This window comes from Carlito syrichta, unplaced genomic scaffold (assembly GCF_000164805.1).
Source record: "Carlito syrichta isolate Samal-C Ts95f unplaced genomic scaffold, Tarsius_syrichta-2.0.1 Scaffold180299, whole genome shotgun sequence".
Taxonomy (NCBI): Eukaryota; Metazoa; Chordata; class Mammalia; order Primates; family Tarsiidae; genus Carlito; species Carlito syrichta.
Genome location: NW_007124395.1, coordinates 128,083 through 142,524, shown reverse-complemented (window position 1 = coordinate 142,524; position 14,442 = coordinate 128,083).

The following is a 14,442-nucleotide window of genomic DNA, read 5'->3' as shown; positions in this document are numbered from 1 at the left end:
GTCATGTTAACAATATTTAATCTTCCAATCCAATGATATGGTATATTTCCCCATTTATTTATGTCTTCCTTCATTCCTTCCAGCAATATTTTGTGGTTTTTTTAGTTATACAGACAGATCTTGCATATATTTTGTTCAACTTATAGCTAAATATATCATATTCTGACTGCTGTTATAAATAGTATTCTTATTTTTAATTTCATTTTCAAATTGTTTGCCACTAGACTCTAGAAATACAACTGAATTTTGTTGATTAATTTTTTCCCTGTACCCTTGCAAAATTTACTTATAAGCTAATTCAGTAAGAAAAGAATTGGAAAGATTTTTTTTAATATGTAATTTAAATCCATTAATTACTTTTAAATCTTTCTGAAAAAGTTTGAACAGTCTATAAACTACGATATAAAGTAAAATGTAATTTGAAGTCTATGAGTAAAGTTTTTGTAAAACACTGGAAAGATAATAATCCTCACACACACACACACACACACACACACACACACACACACACACACACACACAATTTACCATAAAAAAGACTTGCACAATTATGAAGGCTAGCAAGTCCAAAGTCTGCAGTGAAAGCCTGCAGACTGAAGACCCAGGAGAGCCAATATTGCTATTCCAGTCTACAGTTAGTCTTCTAGAGAATTCCCTCTTGCTTGGAGTGACCTGTCTTTGGGGTCTGTTTAGTTTTTTAACTGATTAGGTGAGGCTCACCCACATTAAGGAGGGTAATTAGCTTACTCAAAGTTCACTCATTTAAATGTCGGTTTTATCCAACTGACACATACAATTAACCACCACAACTCAACTCCATAATTATCTCCATGATATAGTTTAAGTAAGTTGGTACAAGGTTATACAGCTAAAAGGAGTCAAACCCGGAGTAATGCTTAGGCAGACAGGCACCAGAGTCTAAGTTCTAATTAGTACACATACTTTCTGGATAAAATAGAAGAAGTGTTTGTGATATGAAATGACAAGAATATATTAAAATAATTTTAAGGCAGGATATAAATTTATAAATTGAGGATGACCTTATGATACAAAAAATGCATACAGGAAAGACCAAGAAGAATTATATAAATGGTTACTAGTTTATGATCATTTCTCTGTTTCTATATAGCTTTTCTGCTTTATTCAAGTTATCAATGACTCTTGTGTGAATAATTTTTAGTATTTTAGTATGTTAGCAATAATTTTTAATATTTAATGTTTAGCACTGAGTCTGATATAATAAAGTCTTAATTGGCCACCCATTGCTAGGTACCTTAAACAGTGCCATAGTTTCTCTGACTTTAAAGATGATCTTAACCCTATATTGGCTTTAGATGTGACAGACTAGTCAAATCTGTTCAAGTAAAGCAAAGATCACATGGTCTTTTTGAAGTAAATAGAACTGAAATGTCAGAAGCTTTAGATGCAGTATTAAAAGTGGTAAAGTGGTAAGTGCAGCAATAAAAGTCCTGGCTGAACACTTGGCGAGTTTCATGTTTATTACTAAGTTTAACAGTGTGAAGGGGCAGAAAAAATGGAGAGCAGGGTAGATTTCCTTGCACGAGTATCTAATCTGCTGAATGACTTAACCGGCAGAGTATCATTTGCAGGGAAAAGAAGTGATGGGAATACCAGACATGGAAATAGCCAGGCAGAGGAAGATGTTTAGGATTGACCTAAAAATCAGAACTGAGAGAAAAAGAGTTTGGAAAATGAAAGTTAGAAAGGAAGCCAGTGAGAATCAACAGGAAATAGCATGTATGTCAGAATTACGTTGGAACTCAATCCAGGTTAATCCTGTCTAGTGGTTCTAAGTGAAAGAGGTCAAAACGTCAGAAAACAAAGTTTATTTTTAAGACCAGAATACATTTACTTTTCTAAAGTCCATACAGTCCCAGATGCATTTATTGCAATGATTATCTGTCAGCTGCAAATCTTTCAACATATGTGATAATGTAAGACTTTAAAATGAGAGGTACTAATTAATATGACAAACATAGCTTTTTTCTTCTGCATGACTTTAATCGACAATGCTCAGTCATTCTCATATAAGCATTTTATGAAGAAGCAGAAGAAGCAATTTAACACGCCATTAAAAAAATGGACAGTAACTTGGAAAAAGAAAACTAGGTATGTGTGTGTGAATCCTAAATGCTTACTTTAAACAGTATGGCATGGTTTGCTGATTCAGCAATACCTTTACAGTCTCTTTGTAAATTTAGTCTGAGAATACATCTTTTCTTGAACGTTCTAGTTGGATGCTACAAAAGGTTACTGTAACAGTATTTATTTATAAATAATTAATGATATAATGAAGAAAGCTGGATTTGATTATATCGTCATTGAACAAAGAAAATTAGCTGTAATGCAATTTGATTTCAAATACGTATCGAGAATCAGTTTTTTAATTTGGTTGGTGGCTTTATGAAAATGCATCTTCCTTTTAATTTTTTGTGCTATCTAACTTAATTGCTATGCTGAAGTAGCTGGAAAAAAAATACCTCATAGAACATCCTTTGTGAACCAATATGAATTTAAATTCATATTTAAAAACTATGAGTTAGCTGGTTTGGGTTCATCACATGGGTAGTTAACAAACATTCTTATTTAGCACCGATTTTGTCTTTCTGGATTTGCATCCAAACAGAGCTTAAGCGCCCTAAACTCTGAGAGGAGCTGGGATAAAGCACGCCAAGAAAACCCAAATGACAAAAAATTGAGAAGCAGAGACTTGGTGCTTGGTCGTTTTGTGTTGGCGAGATGGGTGCTTGGCAAGTATGCCCCTGAGTAGCCTGAAAATTTAAAAGTGAATCCACTTTTATAATCACGTGACTTGCTTTCCTAACTGCATCATATGTACTTTTATTTCCTTCCTAAGAAATGAAGTACAGCTATCTGAAAACCAGTGTTTTGGCCGGTCACAGTGTCTCACACCTATAATCCCAGCACTTTTGGAGGCTGAGGTGAGAGGATTGTCTGAGCCCCATGGGTTCAAGACCAGCCTGGGCAACTTGGCAAGACCTCATCTCTACAATAAATTGAGAAAAATTAGCCGGGCATGGTGGTGTGCACCTGTAGTCCAGCTCCTTGGAAGGCTCAAGTGGAAGGGTCAACTGAGCCCAGCAGGTCGAGGCTACGGTGACTGTGAGCATGCCACTGCACTCCAGACTGGGCAACAGAGTGAGACTCCAACTCAAAAAAAAAAAAAAGAAAAGAAAAGAAAACCAGTATTTTACTTTGTGTACATCATGTGTAATAATTGTCCAATAGCACTTGCTTTATTTGACTTTTATGTGAATTTTTGAATGGTGACCTCTCTCCCACTCTGGCATTCCTTCTATGATTTTATCTTTTAAAAAGCATCATCTGTGACTATTATAGATTTGATATATCCTGATGTATAAAAGGTGTTAGTTGTCCTATCATAAGGTATCAGTCGTTGAGACAAACAAGAAAAAAAATCAAAGCAGTATTAGCAAAAAACAAGCAGACAAAGCCAAGATTCTACTGAATATATCCCAGCAGTAAGAAAAGAGTCTAGCGAATTAAATGCATAAGTTCATGCAAAATGCATGGTTCAACAAAAAGGAATTTGATTTTTCTCTGAAATTAAATACATAAAATTAGAAATCAAGCTGCCAATCATTCCTAAGAAACGATTTAAAGTTATATGGTGAAAAGAATGAGAAAAGTTGAGTTGAATTTTACTTAGGATTAGATATATTTTCAAAATCGGTGTAGTGCAAGACACTTTATATTGAAAAGTTAAGACACAGGAACTATGTAAGCGTCTAAGGCAATCCCTACACACATTCCCAGACACTGTTGAACGTGAGCTGATCGTTATCATGATCTAAAACTATCAAAAATACTTGTTAAAAATTGGGTTTTCCTTAGTGACTTAGATTGATGTTAATACACAGACCCAAAGAAATTGCCAACATTAAAAAAAAAAAATTCCTCTTCAAATATGAGAGAAGATTACACATCTCTCTTTTTATCAGTCTAAATTGTGGGCTATTTGCTCACTGTAAAATAATAATGTTCTCACAGATATGAGTTTATTTGTAAGATGATAACACAGCCTGTAGCATCCTTTTTAAAGTCCACATTTTGCAGCTATGTCTTTAGGAGACACTCCCTGCCCACTCAGAACTGGCTCTAACCACACCTTCCCCAGAGTCTTGAAGAACTGCCTAGGAGTGAACCCAGCTATAACCGCCCACCGTTAGTTTGTTGCTAAAAAACTTGTCCTGTCACGTCAAAATCACAAACTTTATATAGCACAGAACTTTCAGATGCTACAAATGGAGATCTGTTATTTTTAAAACTTTATCCTAGAATGTACCAATAATATTATTGGACCGTAACATTTAATTCGAGAAAGCATTCTTACAATTTGAGCAACATGTGTGCATTTTAGTGGACATGGTTTAGAGAGGCATTTCATTCCATTGATTTAGTATTTTCCTCTTCTTTCCATTCCTAAATTCCAGATGCTATGTTATTAACAACTTTATGGAAAAAAAAACTTTAAAGAGTAAAAATGACATTTGAGATTGAAACACAGACAAGAAGGATTATTATTACATGGTAACAAATATAGTTGATAACTGAAATCCGGCTGCTTCTATTTTTCTTTCTTTTTCAAAAAATACAGACATATAGAAAGATTCTATACATATCATCCTGGAAAATCTATCTGTAAAATTAAGATAACTAAATGTCTTTAATTAGGTATCATCATAAGTTAAATTGTTTTCTGTCATCTGAATAAAAAATACTCTTGTGCAAAACTTAGGTCCCAGAACTTAAAAAAAAAAAAAATTAAAATACCTCTATGAGGAGGAATTATAATTGTATATTTCAACCATACTAGTATGCCAGTTCTTCTGTTCTTACATATTTTCATATTTATACCAAATTTATTTATCACCAGGGATGAAAAATGTTGTGAATTTTTTTTTAACTTGGTCAAATATTTTAAGCCTTCTTGGAGGAATGAAGAAGAAAAAGCCTTCCTTTTAGTTTTTTAAATTATTATTATTATCAGAAGACTGGGAAAATAGAAAAAAATCTTATTTCAGTAAGTTTATTACATTAAACTTATAATTTAAATGTGCTGTCACTTCAAATTGAAATAAGTCATAAAAATGTCCTAATTTGATAAATCCACACAATATATCTCTTTAGGGAGTAAGAGCGAGCTAGTGAAAACACTACTAAATTCTTGATTATAATTAATAAATATATTTTGATTTAATAATGACCTAAAAATGTTAGCCCTCTAGAAATACACCATAAAGCAGAATATTAAAAACTTGCTAGGGATTAGATTTCCAAATGCCATTTAAGAGTAAACAACAAGTGCAGTTTGTGGTTAGCTTAGAATTACTAAACAGTTTCAGATTTGCTATCCTAGTGAATTAAGGTGCAGAAGATTCTTATCATTGTTTTCACATAATGCATGACTGTTTATAGATATGAAATCTCTGCTCACAAGAAATAAGTTCCTACTGCATTTCCAGATTTTTTTGATAATTACATTAATTTAATTCATTTAGCTAGTATCTTTGGAGATTGCTACTTTCTGATTTCAGTCCATATAAATTGACAGCTAACTTGTAGATTTATGTAGACATTTCTACTTCATTGCTAAGTCAAATATGATTTTATGCATTTTCCCCACACTCTTCCCCTTGTACAAAGTTGTTATCCAATTCTGCCCACTAACCTTCTGATTAATACAATGCAGTTGACTTACCAAAGCATAGCCAAGGGAGAGATGGATTAATATGTCAACTAAAATTGACAATTGGATGTCTAGTGCCAGTTTGATATAATTCCATGGGGTTTCAGGACGTCTAGGTGAATTATTTTAGTCAGGAGAAAAAAATGCATCAGTAAAAAAGTGTAATTGCCTTCTATTTTGAAGATTCCTGCGTACTGATAAAATGCTTATGTTAAAGGCTAGCAAGATGGTTATTATTCTGATGTGTTATTTAGATATTTTTAAGCCTAATACTATGTAGTGAATATATTATACTCCTGCATTTATTTCCCATTATGGAAGAAGATAAGAGAAAGGAAACAATGAAAATACACACATCAGTATAAAATGTCAATTATAAAGTATTGTGAACCTTAGTAGGCTGCATGGTGGGGGAAGAATTCAAAATAAAAATAAAACGTATTAGTGGTCTCTTGGGCAAACAAATCATAAGTAGAAACTTACATCAAGTATTTTCTACCTAAATGATTTGAAGGCTCTTGTTTCTATTTCTATAATTATAAAAAACAAAATGAGATTGAGAAAGCATAATGCAAGAAACTATTAGGAGAGCAAATTAAATTGTGATAATATAAAACCAAAGAAGTGGTCACTTATACGTTTAATAGAAAATGTTAAAATATACAAACAGATCACAGAGTCATTTGCAAAGGTCAGTGGATATGTGTAGAATTTGTACACAGTGCAAACTACCTCTGGTGACCAGAAGTCAATTCCAGATAGCAAAACATGGATTTCACTTAAATTTACACAGGAGCCCAAATGTGGGGGAAATTTCACTTGTGAGTTTCTACTCCCATTCAAGAGAAGTGTTCTCATTCAAGGCTCTAAGGTTAAGGTTTGTATACATGGTTTTAGAAATCACTTCCAGCCATATTTTTCAAAGAGTGCATTTATAGAAGGCATCTAGGAGCAATGACAGTCAAAATTGTTTCTACAGAGAAATATAATTATTTGCAGAAGTATGACTGACTCAGCTAACACAAATGAAAATGAAGGGTTTGAACAGCCCTTGTGGTTTGCTGTCTCCATTACATTTTGATTCCATCATCAGATGGCCAACATATTCACCGAGAACATGGATGAACAGTTGGTTTGGACAAAATGGTAGATTACCCTTCTAGCTGCCTTCTAATTTGTCTGCTAAGATAAAGTTGAAGAACATAACTGTAAACAATACGCTTTAATCATGATTAGGAAAAATTATTCCTCAAGTTGAAATACAAGCATAAAAAGGTCTCCTTTTTCCAAATAAGCATTCTTTCCTCTAAATTTTAATTTGCCTGTAATTTTTTCTTATGCATGGCTTTTTTTTTCCTTTAAAAAAAAGTCTTGTTTCTGTGTAAGAAGTTAAAAAATGGTCTTGGATTCTCAGTACACCATATCAAGAAGTTTTCCTAAAACTTTTTTCTCTTCTTTATTTTTAAAAAAGCTCCACCCAAAGATGTTGGTTCAGCTGTTATTTTTAAAAAATGTTTAAGCATTGTATTTGAAAGAAAAACTCCCAGCTATAGTTATCTCCCTAACACACACAATTTTGACCAAATCAATCGGATCCATATTTTCAAGTAACATAAAAATGCAGTTTAAAATTCTCTATTGAATAAAAAGTAACTTTATATAGATTTTCAAGTGAATATATATTTATATATTCATTTACATTTATTTTTTATTTACTTCATTTATATTTATTCATATTGATATATATACTTTATTATATATTTATATATATATATTTATTTATTTATTCAAATAGCTAATCTGAGTCAGGTATTCTGTCCAGAATGGAGAAATGATGAATTTACTCTCTCCAAGTAGGTCAAATTTCTGCTGGGGAGAAAGACATGTGTTCATATAGACACAATACAATCTGACATATGTCATATGAAAGACTACGATAGAGTGGTAATAAATGGTTAACTTGTAAGAGCAGAAATTATTGCCACTAGAGCCATGTGGAATAGCATTTCTCCACGAGCATCTGCCTCATGGAATATTCCTACTCTGGGAGTTGTCCTTTCCATGGATAAAAGAGGGCTATCTTCTCTACCTGAAGAATAGCAAATAGCAATAAAAAAGAAATTAAAAGTAGCTGTCCACTCAAAGATACGACTGTCTGGAGACATAAATGCAGCTCAAAACCAAAGTAGAATGCCTCAGAGCCCTGAAAACTGTAACAGCCTTCATAATCTGATGGAAACGAACAAACAGCAACAAAACAAAACAAAACAAAACAAAAAAACTAGCATTTTGCAATATATTAAGGGGAGGTAACTTCTGTTACATACAGTGACTGGAAACTCTAAATTTAACCCCTAACAATAGTCATGCAGGAAGTGGGAATAATCTTTAATTAGTGATGAAAACCCAAATTAAAAATTAAAAAGATTTTTCTAGCTTAGAAGGGTGTAGTTTCTCATAGAATTAAAAAAATAAAAAGATGTGTATAGGGTGTAGTCTGCTGATTGTTGATTGTACAGAAAAGCAATACCCCAGAGCAGATCAGGTCTCCAATCATAACAGGAAAACTGGAAAACAGAATGAGAGAACTCTTGCTATGTAATACTCATCATTTGCTCATATAATCATGCTTGAATAAGTAAGTCGCAGGTGCAATTTTTTTCTTTCATAGTCTGTGATTAAGCAATCTCTTTTTTACATTTATTTTTTTTCAAAATTAATGTCTTATTATGAATAGATGTCTGAACAAGATGGACCCCAACTCTTGATGGACCAAATGGAGAAATATATTTCTATATGTGTCTCCAAGAAAATACACTGAAGCAGTTTTGGCTTCAAAACAAACTGGAAACAGCCTAAACATCAATAGTCAACAATAAATAAGTAATTTATAGCATACCTATGTAGACATTAGAGATTTAAGAAATAAGATATATGACAAGACAAGCTATCATGATATGAGGTCAATCTGGCTGTTCTGAGGTACAAAGAGGATCACAACTGGATAAGAAATCAAGCTGTATATTTAAAGGATATAATTTTTCTAAAAAAAACTAGCTGACTTTCTATATCTAAGAATATGTATAGCAAAAAAGAGCTCTGACAGAGTTCTGACAGACTGTACATCAAGCTGTTTAAAATGTTTACTTCTGAACTAGGAAACTAAGAGAATTGAATAATTTTTTTTACATTCTCTACATATTTTCTACATATCTTTATCCTGTACAACTTTAATGTTTAAATTCTTCTTACGAAAACATATAGCGTCTGAAATGTAAAAGCTTTTGTTTGTTTGTTTGTTTTACCAAAAACATAATCCATAAAGTGGAACATCCAGCAGGAGCCAAATAGATGTGGAGAATCTTTCAAAGAAAGTTGTGCAACCAGAGTTGTCCCTATGGCCTGTTTTGTATCCCACACTCAATGAAGACAAGCCACGGGGATTGTGAGTGTACGGATCAGAGAGTTACCAACTTGAAGCAGCTAGCTGAGAGGCGAAAACGGGACAGGGCATAGGAGGGTCAGGCAATCTGGGGATAGCTCTCAGAGGAGAAAACTTTCCTAAAGGGAGTTGGAGCTGACCCTACCATGCAGAGAAGTCTAGAAAACGCATTTCGGGCTGATTAAGTCCTACTAAAAGGAGCACGGGGGTGAGAAACTTCATGATGTGTTCAGAGAACAGTGAACAATACAGCCGTTGAGTAGGGTGGGTGGGAGCCTGGTGAAAACCCAAACAGGAAAAGCCTATGAGGATCAGACTGTAGATTTGGGAAAGGTCCTGGGTGCTGGGTTATAGACTTTGAAAGTTTAAGGCAAGCCAGGTGGGATCAGACTTACATTTTTGAAGGTTACGCTGTTGGCAGGCAGAAAGAACTGGAGTCAGGGAATGTTCCTAGATTTTAAAACATTTTTATTTCAAGAAGAGGATGCCTTTTTGGAGAAGATGTTCAATCAAGTTTGGAGGCAATATGTCCCAGGCTTGGATGAAAATGTTTTTAAACATATGTTTTATCATTAATCCCACGGAGCATATGTTCCAGCCCTATATACAGCACATTCTTGGATCATCACCAAAAGTTATGTATTAAGCACCCACCTGCAGATGAAGTTATTGCAGAACTAAATCCCCTGCAAATGTCAAATATACGTAACTTGAACGCTGTGCACCACGCATACAGCATGGAAACTTCTTTTACTTCCACCAAGACTGTCTTGAATCTCTGTAATACCACAGACACTCAACTCCGGTATACATTCAAATAAACAGTTTATTTGTAAGAGTTTGTGACACAATTCGGTTTAAGAATACGTGTTATGGAGGCAGGGAGGAAAATTTGCATGAACATGGAAAATGCATTTCTTAGTTTGAGAAAAATTATAATGTAAGCAAAAAGGGGAAAAAGACTTGGGTACATGGAATGGTTGGTTCTTACAGCACTGTTTAAGCATTTGTGTCATGAAGAGTAAACTGCAAACACAGACGGAAGAGATTCTTAGTTTGAAAAAGATCACCGTGAAGTGGCTAGTTAGAGAAGGTGAGTTTATTTCACGCTTTCACTGATGAAATGCGCCTAAAAGTGCTAACAATTTTCAAAAGCCGAAAGCACAGAGTATCCTTTCAGTCACTACCCAAATATGTAGATCAATGTGACCTTTTAAAATTATTAAACTTTAGCATTGAATACTTGGTACAATTCAGACCGAGAAAAAGCTTTTGAACTCTATGTGGCTTAGCATACATTTAATTAATGTCCTGTGTTTCAAACACAATACAGTTTCTAATAAGTATCATTTGGTCCTGATATATTTTCCGTTTACCGATGTGTCCTGGGATTATTTTTTAAATGGTACTTTCTTAAAATCATGGCAGAATGAGAGCTAGAACAGTGGCAGTTATGAAGCATACCACGTAGTGAGTATGCAAACTATTATGTCCAACTATACCATTTTACTTATTGTCACACCTCCTCTTCCGCCTACTTTATTGAGAACTCTTCATTTAGTTGACCTACTATCTATGATTAATGCATAATGCTATACATATGTTTAGGAAGTGCCCTGTTAGGGTCCCAAAATACACCTATGCCTACAAGGATCCTGCAGGTTAATGTCTTCTGCGAGAGAGAAAATGGCCTCATTTGCATTGACTTTCAATGAGCTCCTACAGGCAAACACCTGAAGCCAATCATCTGCAGATACCTGCCTGCAGGCATAGGTGTGCTACCAGAGAGCCAATAGACATGATATCTACAGTGTTTAGTTGTATATGCTGTGCATAACTTATAGTATGACTCGTTGAACCAATAGACTGTGACTGCAAATCCTCATGGAAACTCGTCTGCATTTGGAAGGATGAATTTCTATCATGGCCACTGCTAGAAATGAAGTTGATGATGGAAAAAGAACTTGGTCTCTAGAGAAAAGGAGAGGCAGCAGGATAAGAAGGAGTTACATATATGGAATCAATTAGGCAAAAGCAAATGGAACGATAGTCAAGGAGTTTTGAGTAAGCGTAGAGAATTCAGAGAAGAGAAATGAAATATTTGATTTACAGAGGAATACATTGTCATTGCCAATAATAGTAAGTGTTGCTTTGTACCATTTATGCTTTTTCCATAGTAAAATTTTAACATTTCATGGCCAAGTCACAAAACATGTATTCAGGGATATATTTATTCCACAAATATTGATGAGTATTACTGTGTGTTAAACGCAGAGAGAGACATTTTTGATACAAAAGTAAACAATTAAGAAACCTATTGGGAGATATGAGTAGTAAAAGTGAAATAATCACAGTACAGTGTGGCTGGCTACTATCAAGGATAGACACACACACACACACACACACACACACACACACACACACACACACACACACAATATGTATTTGGGATCTCAAAGGAAGAAGTGATTACTTCAATGCCAGCTCCTTTTCTTGCCTGTTTCTATATGATATAGGGCCCAAGAATTTAGTCCTTGAAACCTCCTGTTTTCTACAGTCTTTCTCTAAGGAATCTCACTTAATCCCTTGGCTACTGAGGGTCTTCGATACGCTGATAGCTTTCAACCTCCAAACATGTGTCTCCGACGGTCAACTTGACATTTCCACCTATATGCCTCGTAGGCATCTCAAGCTTTTCACAGCTAAGTCATAACTTCTAAGATCCCCTCCCACATACGCATAACCTGTGCCTTCCTTAATGGGCTGCATTCATCTGGTTTCCCAGGTCAATCATTGGAGAGTTTTTCTCTGCTCCTTTTTTCCTCACGTCTTATTCAACACAGCAACAAATACTATTGTCTGTAACTCCCAAATCTGCCTTGAACTTGGCTCATTTTCATAATGAGTCTACTGCTCTCACTTTAGTGGAAGACGTCATCATTTTTCATCTACCTATTCTAATAACGCAACCGGTCTCTCAGCTTCTATTTCTGATGTTTTAATATGTCCACCACTTGGCAGCCAAGTGATCTCTCAACATCTTAAAACAGATCTTGTGACTTCTCTTCTTAACCTTTCTAATAATTTCCAGTCACACAAAGTTGCACTGAATACCATGGGCCTACAATGCCCTACTTTCTTTGACTTCTGCTTCACTTTTTAAGCTCATCTCACTTCTATCCTCTTCACCACTTATGCCTTTGATGGCTTATCTTTTTGTGTTAACTCAGAGACTTGACTTTACTGTTACCTTTGCCAGGCATGCTAAGCTCATGTGGCTCACTCCTTCACTATTCAGAGATTTTTCTGATGTGTCTTCCCCTCAGAGACTCATCCCTGACACCTAAGACAACCCACTCACATTCTCTGTCCTGCATTAGTTTTCTTCATGTAATGCAGCCTTAGCTTTAATACTGTACATTATTTTATTTTATATTTGTATTGCCTCTTCCAAAGACATTAAGCTTCATGAAGGCAAGAACGTGTTTCTTATTTCCACTGCTGTATCTCTGAGTCTATAAATGTGCTTGGAATACAATCAGCACCCAATAAACATTTTTGGAACAAGTGAGTGAAAGCGGAGTCGATTCTTGAGTTTGATCATGAAGGAAGAATAAAAAACCATGGACTGGACAAATGATATTCTGTAGGAAAGTGCATGAAGGTATAAACAGCACAGGGCATTTGTGAATGGCTGAAGTTCTCTGTGGGTAACACATTTCTGGAATCACATAAAGGTTCAGAGAATCACGCAAATTCCATTTGCCACACAGCCTCTGTGCTAAATAAAAAGAAGCCATTGAATAGAATTAAAACTTGATTATGACCCATTATAATGTTCTACATTATTTCCAACATCTGAAAAATAATTATTATTCAAAGAGAAGAAAAATGATTCTGTCAAACCATTAATTAAGTGTCCTCTCTTTGAAGTGTTCATAAGTTGTCTCTAAATGTCATTGACAGTATCATGATGCATACGTCAAGGTGGGACTAAAATCCCCACGTGTGGCGAGTAATCCTTGTGCCAGCAAGTAGAAGCTTAGCCAGACACTCGTATTTAAGACTCGTCACATTCTGTAGCTTAGTCTCTTCATCTCTCTGACTGCAAGGAGCCTCACCTCAAACAGAGCCACCTGATGTCGCCTTGTTACATGCCAGGTGAATCCGTCTACGGCTGTCATACTGGGGGCTGCAGATACTTGTGTTGCAGCATGTAATGTTTCTTCTGTCTACTCAGTTGGAGTTTCCTTCACAGCAAATCCTCTGTCTCAATTATTTGAGATTCTGCAGGCAGCCAATACTCAGTGGCATCATAAAGGAGCAGAGTACAGAGTACTCAGTTGTCTACAAGGTGTGAGTCACTTCATTTTCCTTCCTGGTTCCATATGTGGCTTATAAATAATGTTATATAGTAGTTTGGACACAGAGAACACGGTCCACCACAAGAATTGTAACTTGGAAATTATATGAGTACTGAGTATTTTTGGTCACGGCTAGAGGAATACCCAGACTGATGTGACCACATAGAGTCCTATCCATGAACCCCATAGTTTAACAAAATTAAAAATAAGGCACCGCACTGAATTCCAAGGCAGAAACAATTTCTAGAAGAGTCCGATGATGAGAAATATATTAATTTTGAGAATTGTGAACTCAGCAACGATAAGTAACTTACTTTTCTCATTGGCTAATGTATTTCTAGCGCTTACTCTGTGTTAAAGAGTGTTTTCTAGAGGCATTTTAGCTAATTAGCTAACCCCAATTCTCCCCATTAGGCAGTCAACTCAAGGAGGGCAGGATCTTTGTCTAAAATAAAGTTTAAACAATCACAGTGCTGTTCAATATAACTCTCTATGATGATGAAAATATTTTATGAATTCTATGCTGCCTTATGTGGTAGCCACTAGATATATGTGGCTATCATGAACATGAAATGCTGCCTATGAGGACCTAAATTTTTAATTTTTAAAATGTTATTTTATAATTAAGTAGTCACTTATGACTAGTGGTTACTGTATTGGATATCACAGACTTACAGTATACAGAGTAATATGACCTTTTATCTTCTAGTGTGGAATGTCATATTTTAAATTATTAGTAAATCTTTTCATTTATTTGAAATGTACACACACACAAAATAGTATTGAGACCTTGTGCAATTGGTTATGCCAACTTATGGGCGAGATACTTGGGAAAAAATTTTTAATTTTCCCATAGATTTTGCTTGAATTTCCTGTTAACAATA